Genomic DNA, 12,919 nt, shown 5'->3' with positions numbered 1-12,919 from the left:
CCACCGGGCGAGGCCAGCACTGGCGAATGGTCAGGTGATGGCCAGTGGCAGGGCTGACCTGTGCTTTATTTACAGTACTGCCTTTTGTAGCCTGGGGTGTGAGAATGAGTATTAGGTGAAATGCCAGTTTCATGGTGTAGGTGAAAGTCTTTGATCATTTCCTTCTTTGGTTTGTCGTTCACATTGGAATCTCATTCAGGGAGCTGCTGCTTCCTGCTCAGTGGTGCCCTAGCCTTAACACCTCCCCTGTCCTTTCTGGATGGGGTCTGGTTGGGTCTCCCAGTCTCACAATTGAGCCAGCGTGCGATGCCCAACATTGAGAAGGCCCATGCAGTATTCTTTGTGTTCTGTGCTAATGTTTTCTCTGGAAGGGACAGACGGAACTGTTTCTCATTTACAGTCAATTTTTAGCAGAGTAAATAGAACTAACTTATATTTTCCCCTTTATGAAGAATAGAAGTTATTTTTATGTAGTTTCCTAACTTTATATAAAAAACTTTTGTTAAATGTTCTCTGCAAAGTTAACTGCGAGAGTGTAAATATGCTTCTAATAAAATAATAAGGTGAGAAACTCTGCATTTGGGTTTGTTCTCTTGGATTGGGGTGGGAAAAGCAGGGCAGACTTAACCAAGAAAGGGTTTCCTATCGTCTGAGTACACTGGTGCCTCCCAGGTTGTACAGCAGGTCAGACGTTGGGGTTTCTGTTCTGAAAGAAGTTACGCTTGGCTGTGTGTGTGTTTTCTCTACAGACATTTATATCATTCTCATTTAACAGTGAACATTTGACCCCAGGAGTTTTTACATGTTAACTTACTGAATCCTTTCAACAACCCACGAGGAAGACATTGTCATTCTCGTTTTATAGACGAGGAAACATGCTGGGTAAGGGGAGAGTCAGGCGAAAGCTCAGAGCACTGGTAAGTGCTGATAAAGTGCCTGTGGCTTCAAAGTTTGAACTGCACTGTCTCCTCCACAGCTCCTCTCCCGCCAACTGCACCCATTACATTCAGCAAGAGGCACACACACTTAACCACCAGCATCTCTGCCATGTTCAAAAGTGTCGGCCAGGGCTTCCCTGGTGGCGCAGTGGTTGAGAATCTGCCTGCCAATGCAGGGGACACGGGTTCGAGCCCTGGTCTGGGAGGATCCCACATGCCGCAGAGCAATTAGGCCCGTGAGCCACAGCTGCTGAGCCTGCGCGTCTGGAGCCTGTGCTCCGCAACAAGAGAGGCCATGATAGTGAGAGGCCCGTGCACCGCGATGAAGAGTGGCCCCCGCTTGCCGCAACTAGAGAAAGCCCTAGCACAGAAACGAAGACCCAACATAGCAATCAATCAATCAATCAATAAATATATCTTTAAAAAAAAAAAAAGAAAGTGTCGGCCATGGGCTTCCTTGGTGGCGCAGAGGTTAAGAATCCGCCTGCCAATGCAGGGGACACGGGTTCGAGCCCTGGTCCAGGAAGATCCCACATGCCACGGAACAACTAAGCCCGTGCGCCACAACTACTGAGCCTGCGCTCTACAGCCTGCGAGCCACAACTGCTGAGCCTGTGCTCTAGAGCCCGTGAGCCACAACTGCTGAGCCCACGTGCCACAACTACTGAAGCCTGCGTGCCTAGGGCCTGTGCTCCGCAACAAGAGAAGCCACCGCAATGAGAAGCCCGCGCACCGCAACGAAGAGTAGCCCCCGCTCGCCCCAACTGGAGAAAGCCTGCGCGCAGCAACAAAGACCCAACGCAGCCAAAAAAATGTCAGCCATGCCTCTAAAACCTCATTCAGGGGTTCTTAACCTGGAGTCCATGGACCCCCCTCAAACACACACAAGGGAATCCATGGGTAGAATTCAGGGTATATTTGTACCTGGATGGGAAATATTTGGTCTTTAGTTTCACTAACCTCTAACTGAAATTCAGCATTTCCTTTCCTTATGGGTATAGGCAACAAACTCTAATATTATTAGCAGTACTTGTGACTATGTCAGCAGTAGAAATCACGGAGACTGCATCTCACATTACAGCTGTTGCAGACATCTTCAGTTATCATTTTCGTTCATCATTTTGAAATTATAGTAGTTATTGGACCTATTACTGGATCTTGTTATTTAATGAGACACAAATACATATAACATATATCACACATAGTATATACATTTTCTAATATTTTGACACCCCTATTTCATTATGACTGGTTTCACTTGTAATCTATGTGCTTTATACTGTGCATTTGAAAATACTATTCTGAGAAGGGGTTTATATTGTTTGTGGAATGCCTTAAGAACCCCTCCTCTGTCTGTAGCCCTGAGTTGTCACTGGCCTAGAAACTTTGCTGTCACTGGCCAAGAAACCTTCTCACCAGCAGGTGGCAGTCCACTGTCACAGTGTCCCACAGGTCTGTGAACTCGACGTGTCCGGGGGATGCAGGCGGATAAGCAGCTCGTATGCCTCCCATTAAGGAGTAGAAATTGACTGAGGTTCCCAGAGAAAAAGGTTCATTCGACTGGTGGAAAAGACAATGCGTTAGGGGATGCGTGGCACTTTTCCCAAGTTCCCATGAGATTTCCCATGAGATCCTTCCACATTAATTGACACCTCTTAAATGCCAAGTGCTAGAGACGCCGAAATGAATAAGACATTGACACTGGCTTCAAAATGCTTGTCCTCCTGGGGAAACAGACCTGGTGAAGCAGAGTGTTAGTTCAGGCTGATGTAGCCTGGGAGAATCAGGGAAGACTTCCCAGTGGAGGTGATACTGAGTCTAGGAGGACAAACTTGTATGTGCCAAAACACATGCGTTCAGAGACTGGGCTATAGTTGAGAGTGAATGGTTTATGCTCCATGAAGCTGAGAAAAGGACAGGGCCAGACCTGCATGCCAGGCTCAGGCTGACCTTTACTGCCCCGAGAGCAGTACGAAGGCTGGGAAAGAGTTTACTCAGAGAGAGGACAGTTGAAATCATGAGTGTAGCAATTCAAGAGATGGGCCGAGAAGAACAGAGACAAAATCAAATGGGAATATTGGCCCACAAAGGTTGGAGACTTTAGGAAGGAAAGGGCAGACTGCAGGCTTCATGAGGGTAGGGAGTAAGACCTTAGCTGACCCCTAAACACCCAGAATCCAGCACGCTGCAACACCAAGATACCCAGTCTGGGCTTCTCATGCCATAAAGGGAGCAGTAGGGATCTGGGGGCTGTAGATTGGATGTATATTAACTCACTGTGCTACCATGGGTGTTCACTAGGTCTGATTAACAAGTATGTCTTCAGTTAAAAATGAAACAGAGGGGGGCTTCCCTGCTGACGCAGTGGTTGAGAATCTGCCTGCCAATGCAGGGGATACGGGTTCGAGCCCTGGTCTGGGAAGATCCCACATGCCGCGGAGCAACTAGGCCCGTGAGCCACAACTACTGAGCCTGCGCATCTGGAGCCTGTGCTCTGCAACAAGAGAGGCCGTGAGAGTGAGAGGCCCGCGCACCGCGATGAAGAGTGGCCCCCGCTTGCCACAACTAGAGAAAGCCCTCGCACAGAAACGAAGACCCAACACAGTCAAAAATAAATAAATTAATTAATTAATTTAAAAAAATATATAAACAGTGTTTGGACAGGGAGTCCATATTGGATATGAACAACCTGTACTCCCATTCATCTATTAAGAATAAATAAAATCCTTTCAAAATCTGTTTAAAAAAAAAAAAATGAAACAGAGAACTTTCAATTCCAGTGATGGCAGACTAGGTCATCCTGATCAGTCCTGACACTGAGGACGATTAGAAAATCTGGACAAAAATACTGAACATGAGACAGGCTGGGACCTGGGACCCTTTGCTGCAGTGCTTGCGCCTGGGCAAATGTCTCTTCGAGCAACAGAACACAAAGAAACTACAAGGGACTAAAAACAACCACGTACATGCGCAGATGGGGCAAGTTATGCGCAACGGGATACAAAGAGGCCAAAAGAACCCACCTCTCATTTCTGAAGAGCTGGGAGCAAAAGCAGGGTACTATGTATGCCCCCTCCACACAGCACCACCAAAGGGCTGGGCACACCACCTAAGCCACCCCTCCAGGCCGGTCCTTGGACACAACCCTACCCTCACCCCATACAAGGAACCAGCGCATGCCCACCCCCCCTTCCCTGGGAGCAAGCAAGGGAAAAGCCTTGCCTGAATTTCTTGTCTCGCCTCTTATCAATATCTATTGATTAAGGAGGCCAAGAACCCTGGTTGGTAACAGATTTATGGCACCCAATGTGGGGCAGTTGTCCCCTTCCCGGGAGGGGATCCGGGCACCTCTGGGACCACCGAATGCAGCTTCCCCATGGGTGACAAGTGGCCATCTGAACGTCTTGTTTCAGCATCACCATGTTTGGTAAGTCTGCCTTCTTGGCCCCTGGGGGCCTCAGTACCCTCATTCAGGCAATGCTTTCCCCCTCTCCCTTGTCCCTTTCCCTCTCCTGATAGCTCTCTACCTCTCCTCTCTTTGTCCTCTCCTACTTCTGGCCTATCCTTCCGAGTGGACGTCGGGCAGCTACAGCATCACTCCTCTCAGCTAGTGAGACCATGCTCCCTCTGGCTGGCAATGGCTCACCTTGACAGGTGACAAGCAGAGGTGGGAGAGGTGGGAGAGGCTTGCCTCACAATGTGCAGATCCTGGTCCAGCGGGCTCTCTCTGAAGGGAGATTTATGAGAGTGATAGAGGCTCAAACCTCATACTGTGTAGTGGCTGGAAGTCCTATCGTCCTGATATTCTCACCTTTATCTTCCTGCTGTCTCTTTCTCTTTTCCAGTCTTTTCTGTCCCTCCTCCCTTTATCTCTCCCTTGATCCTTATACCTGCACTCCGGTCCCCTTTATCCTGAAAACTTCTTGTTTGTGTCTTTAAGTTTTTGTCATTGGTATCTTTGTTTTATATAGTTTTGTCTGTCCAACGGCTCCTACAAGTCTCCGCCGACATTGTGGGCATAGTGGAGCACTTAAGCCTTGAAATACAAACACAGCCCACGTTGCCTGAGACTCCAGCCTTGGGCTACTTACTGGGATTTTAAAGAAAAAAAAGGCAGTTGCGGGGGGGAGAGGAGCTTGCATCTTTCTCCTCTGCCTTTGCAATGTAACTATTCTATCTGAGCTCAAGGAGTTTGCATTTCTCTCCTCTGCTTCTGCAATGTAATTATTCTGCCTGGGCTCTCAGGAACTACCTGATCTATCTGTAGTCCCCCAAATTGAGAAGAGAAAAAAAAAAAAGTCTTTTAAATTCAAGTGGGGTGGGAATGTAAATTGGTACAACCATTATGGAGAACAGTATGGAGGTTCCTTAAAAAACTAAATATAGAACTACCATATGATCCAGCAAGCCCACTCCTGGGCATATATCTGGAGAAAACCATAATTCAAAAAGATACATGCACCCCAATGCACCACTATGTACAACAGCCAAGACATGGAAGCAACCTAAATGTCCTTCAACAGAGGAATGGATGAAGAAGATGTGGTACATATATACACAATGGAATATTACTCAGCCATAAAAAAGAATGAAATAATGCCATTTGCAGCAACATGGATGGACCTAGAGATGATCATACTGAGTGAAGTAAGTCAGAGAAAGACAAATATCATATGATACCACTTATATGTGGAATCCACAAAAAACATGATACAAATGAACTTACTTACAAAACAGAAACAGACTCACAGATCTAGAAATCAAATTTATGGTTGCCAAAGGGGAAACGTGGAGGGAAGTGATAAATTAGGAGACTGGGATTAACATATACACAATACTATATATAAAATAGATAAACAGCAGGATCTACTGTATAGCACAGGGAACTCTACTCAATATTCTGTAATAACCTATATGGGAAAAGAATCTGAAAAACAATGGATATATATATTGGGCTGGACAAAATGCTGGGTTTTTCCATAATATATGTATACTTTTCCCAATATATGTATAACTGATTCACTTTGTTGTACACCTGAAACTAACACAGCATTGTGAATCAACTATACTCCAATACAAATTTTAAAAAAATTTAAAAAATACATTCAAGTGGGAAAACTATGAGACATTCTGTCTTTATGTAAAAATTAACTTGTCTAGCTTAAGTCTGTGGGTTTAATTAATACAGACATGTCTTTAGAGTCATTAACATTAAGTATAATATCAATACTTTTATTGTACCTAAGGTTACTGGAAGTCAATAAGTGCATATTGTTTCTGTTATAAAATCTGTCAACAAGTAGAATAACCTGATATAATGAAACTTTTAAGTAAATATAACTGGGAATAAGAGCTTTTTGGTAAACTCTATAGGAATAATTATGTTTTGGAAATGTCCATCTAAATAGTCCCTCCAAATTTTGGTAACTTGAAACTAAACTAAGTTGAATGATAGGAATCCACTGAGTATCCAGGCCATTTCAAATAAGATGAAATATTGGAACATTAATTGCTAAACAGGTCTAAATTTACCTACTACTGTCTTCTTGCAAGAGGGAAACTAAAAATGTTTGGGGTTATTAGACACATGTCTTGCACCACATTAAGGAAAGAAATTGTGCTTTGGGAAGACAGAAGTTTCTAGAGGTTATGGGATATTCCAATCAAGGAATGCTACTGTAAAAGACAGTTCATGGTTGCTTAAGGAAAGTAGGATGTGTGTTTTCAGAAAAGAAGGTATGAGGAACGAAAATATATTTTGTTAAAAGGAAAAAGGTGATTTTGTCCTAGATCTGGTTATTTCTGAATGGGAAAAGAATAAGGGACAAAATATGGCTACAGAAATTTGCAGTAGATTTGTGGAAAAGAAACAATTGAAAAAGAATTTTGTATGTGGTCAGGACTTTCTAAGGCTGGATTAAATTTAATTAGGTAAATGGATTTTAAGAGTAGGCTGATGCAAGTCTGGATTTGGTTTCTCTCTCTCATAAGAGAACAAAGTTTTCCTGGAATGCTGCTTTTGATAACAGATCATGTGAGTTTCTGTGCCTTTAAGTGATCTGTATTTATTTTTGAAATCTTTTTTCCACCTTAGCTCAAGAAATAAGTACTGTTTCACAGCAACCTATGATCCTGTTTGACCAGGTGTTTTAAAACTTCTTGAAATTTTTGACAGGCTTCCCAAATACCAAATTCTAATTGAAATTCTTTTGACCTCCAGCTAACTTTGGGGTGCTTCAAGGGACCCCTGGAGCATCCCAAAGAGAAATCCTAAACTAATTGGGTTCATTTAATATGTTAAATTACATGGGAAACACTGTCCAAACTCGCTGTTGCCTGTGTCAGATGGAATCATCAGGCTCTCCCCAATTTTATTGTAGCCACCAAACAGATAGAGGAAAGGGTTCTGGGTTCTTCTGCTGCCTAGACTCTCACCTTACTCTATGTCCAAAAGAAAAAAAAAAAAACGGAAAAAACAGTCCCCTGGGGGAATACTCCCACCTCTAGGCCCTCAGGTCCTGACCCCTGTGGCATTTTCCGTTGTGCCTAACTCCAATTCCTCCAGGAGTTCCTTTTTGCACCTCTAGGACCCCCATCACTCCAGGCCTTGGCAGCCCAGACACTGTTACAGATTACATATTGGGCTGGCCACTTCCAAGTAGCCCGCATCGTAGGCTGTACAGATGCTCAATCTCAAGGAATACATCCCAGCATAGGGAAACTTATAGGAACATTCTCTCTTACTTGTCAGCACGTCATGGTTATTCTGGCCCACTGGTGCACCCTGGATGAAAAGAAGGGTATACTAAAAAAGGCCAGGGAACATGCAGATGGCCTACTGGCCACCAATCTACCTCACCAAATTTATCAGGTGGGTGGGGATGCAGTCCCAGAACATGACCCACACTGGGACTATGAAGATCGTGTAGGCCAGGCTAGGATGAGACATTATATTACTTGTCTATCAGAAGGAATGAAAAGGTGCATGGTGAAGCCTGTAAATTTTGATAAGGTCTGAGAGGTTACACAAGAAAAAGATGAAAACCTGGCAGTCTTCCTGACCCGGGTGACAGAGGCATTCAGGAAGTACACCAATACAGACCCTGAGCCCACAAAAGGAAGGACACTGTTGGCCATGCATTTTATCACCCAGGCTACTCTTGATATCAGGAGAAAATTACAAAAGCCTGAGGCTTGGCCCCAAACCCCGTTGTCAACCTTGGTAGAGGAGGCCTTCAAGGTCTAAAATAACCGAGACTTAACGGAGGAAGCCAAGAAGGATAAGAGGCTAATAAAGAAAACGCAGCTTTTGGCTGCTCTGATTCACCCACCACCTCCAGGGGATCCTGGAGGGCAGAGAAGGCTAGACAGACCGCCAAGAAGCCCAAACCAGTGTGCTTTTTGTTGGAAGGAGGGGCACTGGAAGGGGGAATGTCCTGTGGGACGCTAGAGGGGCAACCCCGACCGGCCCCAGGTCCCCAGGAATGTCTCAGATGAGAGACTCCCACACATGGACTGACGGGGCCCAAGCGCCTGCCGGGCTCCAGATCCCACTCAGTCCATCCTCGTCACTCCAGCGAAGCCTCGGGTCACCCTCGATGTGGCAGGTAGGAGAACTGAATTTCCTGTAGACACTGGAGCCGCCTGCTCTGTTCTGACTTGGCCGGTTGGCCTCTCCAACCATGACTGTACTGTGACAGGAGTTGATGGACAGCCAAAGGTAAGGCGATTTACGTCTCCCCTTGCCTGCAGAGTCGGGTCCATTATTATTACTCACTCCTTTCTGTATATGCCAGAATGCCCTGTCCCCGTCCTCAGGAGAGATCTGCTAAATAAGTTAGGAGCTAGTAGGACAGCTTAGGAGAGGGTGAAGTCCAAGGAGGTAGAGAATTCAAACAGAGAATGCATCTATTAGTAGCCCCAGATGACCCACCTGCTGGTCATCAAAATATTCCCCCAAGACATCCCCCAAGAAGTCAGAGAACAAGTAGATCCTGCAGTTTGGGATACCTCGGTGTCAGGAAGGGCAAAATGTGTTCCCCCGATACAAATAAGGTTAAGGCCTGGGGAAAAATACCCCTGGAAAAGACAATATCCTTTAAAGCCTGAGGCCCTGAGGGGAATCCAACCTCTGCTCACCAAATTCCTAAAACACGGACCCATTAGGTCCTGCCAATCCCCCTGCAATACCCCTGATCCTCCCCATTCAGAACCCTAACGGGGAGTATCGGTCTGGGCAAGACTTAACGAGCAGTGAATGAGGCAGTCACTCCTATTCACCTACCAGTGCCAAACAAACCCTTACACCCTCCTCACCCAAGTGCCCGGGAGCACTCAGTATTTCTCTGTTTCGGACCTCAAAAATGCATTTTTCTGTATTCCCCTACATCCAAACTCAATACCTTTTTGCCTTTGAATGGAGGGACCCTGACCCCCTGCAGGCTACCCAATACACCTGGACAGTGCTTCCGCGGGGTTTTCGGGACAGCCCCATCTTTTTGGAAATGTGTTAGCTATGGAACTGAGGGAACTGAGCCTTGAGAAGGGAACTCTGCTACAATATGTTGATGATTTATTGATAAGTAGTGAGACCAAATAAGATTCAGATCAAAATACTGTTAGGGTCCTAAATTTTCTGGCAAAAAGGGGATATAAAGTCTCTCCAACCAAGGCTCAGATCTCACAACAAGGGTTCAATATTTAGGATTTGTTTTGACCCCAGGGGCACGACCCCTGGCCATAGATCAAAAAACAGCAATTAGTGTATAACCACCCCCAACCACAAAGAGGCAACTCCGAGGCTTTCTCGGGATGGCTGGGTTCTGTCATATCTGGATTCCAAATTATGGCCTTACAGCAAAACCCCTATATGAGGTTCTAAAGGGAGAAGAAAGGGAAAACCTTCAATGAAATAGGGACCACCAGAGGGGCTTTGAGACTCTGAAGACTGAGTTGAGGGACTTCCCTGGTGGTCCAGTGGGTAAGACTCTGCTCTCCCAATGCAGGAGGCCCGGGTTCGATCCCTGGTCGGCGAACTAGATCCCACATGCTGCAACAAAGAGCCGGTGCAGCCAAAATTAAAAAAAAAAAAAAAAAAAAGACTGAGTTGAGCAGAGCACCAATACTGGGGCTTCCAAATTTGGACAAGCCCTTTGCCCTGTACATTCACGAGAGGGCAGGGACAGCACTAGGACTCGTGACCCAAAAGCTGGGACCAGATCAGAGACCAGTGGTTGACTTTTCAGAACAACTGGACTCAGTGGCCCTGGGATGGCCAAGCTGCCTGCGGGCAGTAGCAGCCACAACCCTGTTGGTTAACGAGGCTTCCAAGCTCACCCTGGGACAACACTTAGATGTATTAACGCCTCATCAGGTACAATCTGTGCCGGAAGTCAAAGGACATCATTGGTTGACTGGAGGAAGGTTAACAAGATGTCAGTCCCTCCTAACGGACATCCCAGACATTGCCTTAAAGGTGTGCCAAACCCTGAACCCAGCAACCCTGCATTCAGAGGTCGAGAGTGGAGACTTACTGCATCAGTGTATAGAGACCAGAGAACAAACTTACTCCAGCAGGCCTGATCTTCTAGATGAACCTCCTGACAGCTCTGAGGTCGAACGGTTTACTGATAGGAGCAGTTTTCTAGAAATGGGAACCTGGAAGGCTGGGTATGCCATAGTTAGTCTAGATGAAGTCATAGAAGCCAAGGCCCTGCCACCCCAGACATCAGCCCAGAAGGCTGAACTAACTGCATTAATGAGAGCTTTGCAATTAGGGAAGGATAAGAAATTAAATATTTTTACTGACTCTAAATATGGGTTCCACGTGCTACATGCTCATGCTGCCATTTGGAAAGAAAGAGGAATGTTAACTGCTAGAAATTCCCCCATAAAACATAAAGATTTGATCCTGGATCTTTTAGAAGCAGTGCAGCTCCCGACCCAGGTGGCAGTAATCCACTGCAGGGGCCATCAGAGGGATGGATCCTTTGTGAGCCAAGGGAACAGCAAAGCTGATCAAATTGCAAAACAGGCAGCTCGACTGTAGGAACCTGAACAAGTTATGGCCCTAGTGACTGGCCCCCGTGAACTCCCTAGCCTCCCCCAGGATTCCCCACAGGAACAAGAAAATGCTGAGAAGTGGGGCTATGAGAAGGGAAGCAATGGCTGGTAGAAAAAGGAGGATAAGGTTCTAACCCCTGAGGCCCAACCATGGAAACTCACTAAGAGCTTACATGACGCCACCTACTATGGGAGGGATGCACTGTGGAACTTGATGCAAAAGACTTTTTCAGGGACGGGGCTTAAAAGAACAGTAAAACAAGTAACGCTTGCCTGTGGTTTATGTGCCCGGAATAACCCACAGGCCCATCCAATCCCCCCTTCGTTACTCAGGCCAATTCAACACGGAGGGACATATCCGGGGGAAGACTGGCAGTTAGATTTCACCCAAATGCTCCCGCGATCAGGATATAAATATCTTTTGCTGTTTGTTGATACTTTCACAGGATGGACTGAAGCCTTCCCCACGCAATCTGAAAAGGCTACGGAAGTCTATAAGTCCCAATTAAAAGGAATAATTCCTTGGTTTGGACTTCCAAAGTCCCTCTAAAGCGAAAATGGGTCCGCTTTTATAGCCAAAATCACACAGGGGCTCACAACCGCCCTAGGGATAGACTACAAGCTACACATCTCTTAGCACCCACAGTCTTCAGGGAAGGTAGAGAAAATGAACCATCCTTTAAAGAAAACCTTAGCAAAGCTCTACCAAGAAACTCATGAACCCTGGACCAACTTCTTCCTATTGCACTCCTCGGGGTCCGTGTAGCTCCCAGGAGCGGTCTGAGTCTTAGCCCATTTGAAATGACCTATGGGAGGCCTTTTCTAACTACTGACATTCTACTGGATGAGGAAGTGAACCAGGCCCTGAGATACATTATTAATCTAGGACAAGTTCAGAAGGCAATCCAGGACTATGCCCACAGGGCACTGCCAGCTCCCACTAAAAATATAGAGGAAGGAGCAATTCCTTCACAAATAAACCCCGGGGACCAAGTTCTTCTTAAAGCCTGGAAAGAGGGGTCCCCCAAAGGCCAACTATTGCCAAAATGGAAGGGCCCCTATAAAGTAACTTTTAACCACCCCCACTGCTGTCAACCTGCAAGGGACAGCTAGTTGGGTACATTTGTCCAGACCAAAGCTTTTACATCCAGAAACCCCGCAGTTCGCAAAAGAAGAAGAATACACCTGTGAACCAGTGGAAGATCTGAGATACCCATTCAAAAGAGAGGCACCATTGACAGATACTTTGTGTGATAACTAATACTTCCTACCGCACCTGGAAATACACGCCCAGGCAGAGTGGCTTCATAATTTTGGTAGGGGTGATATCTCCTCCACTGTCTGGTCAGCAGTTAAAGAAGTCCTCCAGAAGTTAAGCTGGTGCCTTCCCTTTCTAGGCCCTTTAATGGCTATCATTGTCCTTCCCCTTTTTGGCCCTTGTTTATTTTTTTTAAAATTTTTATTTATTTACTTTTTTAGGTGTGTCGTGTCTTCGTCTCTGTGCGAGGGCCCTCTCCGGCCGTGGCGAGCGGTGGCCACTCTTCATCGCGGTGCGCGGGCCTCTCACCATCGCGGCCTCTCCCGTTGCGGAGCACAGGCTCCAGACGCGCAGGCTCAGCAGTTGTGGCTCATGGGCCCAGTCGCTCCGCGGCACGTGGGATCCTCCCAGACTAGGGCTCGAACCCGTGTCCCCTGCATTGGCAGGCAGACTCTCAACCACTGGGCCACCAGGGAAGCCCGGCCCTTGTTTATTTAACTTTTTGGTTAAGTTTGTGTCTTCTAGGCTCCAATAGTTTCAAGTAAGACTCATAATGGCTCAAGGAATTCAGCCCATTCCAGCGGAGGATGGCCCAGGTCCCTACAGGTCCTTGGAACAGTCAGCAACTGTACCTCTAGGGTAGGCTAGGGCCTACAGCCCC

This window comes from Balaenoptera acutorostrata, chromosome 2 (genome assembly GCF_949987535.1).
Source record: "Balaenoptera acutorostrata chromosome 2, mBalAcu1.1, whole genome shotgun sequence".
In the NCBI taxonomy this organism is placed as follows: domain Eukaryota; kingdom Metazoa; phylum Chordata; class Mammalia; order Artiodactyla; family Balaenopteridae; genus Balaenoptera; species Balaenoptera acutorostrata.
The sequence above is the reverse complement of the archived record's forward strand: the minus strand, read 5'-3'. Positions refer to the sequence as shown.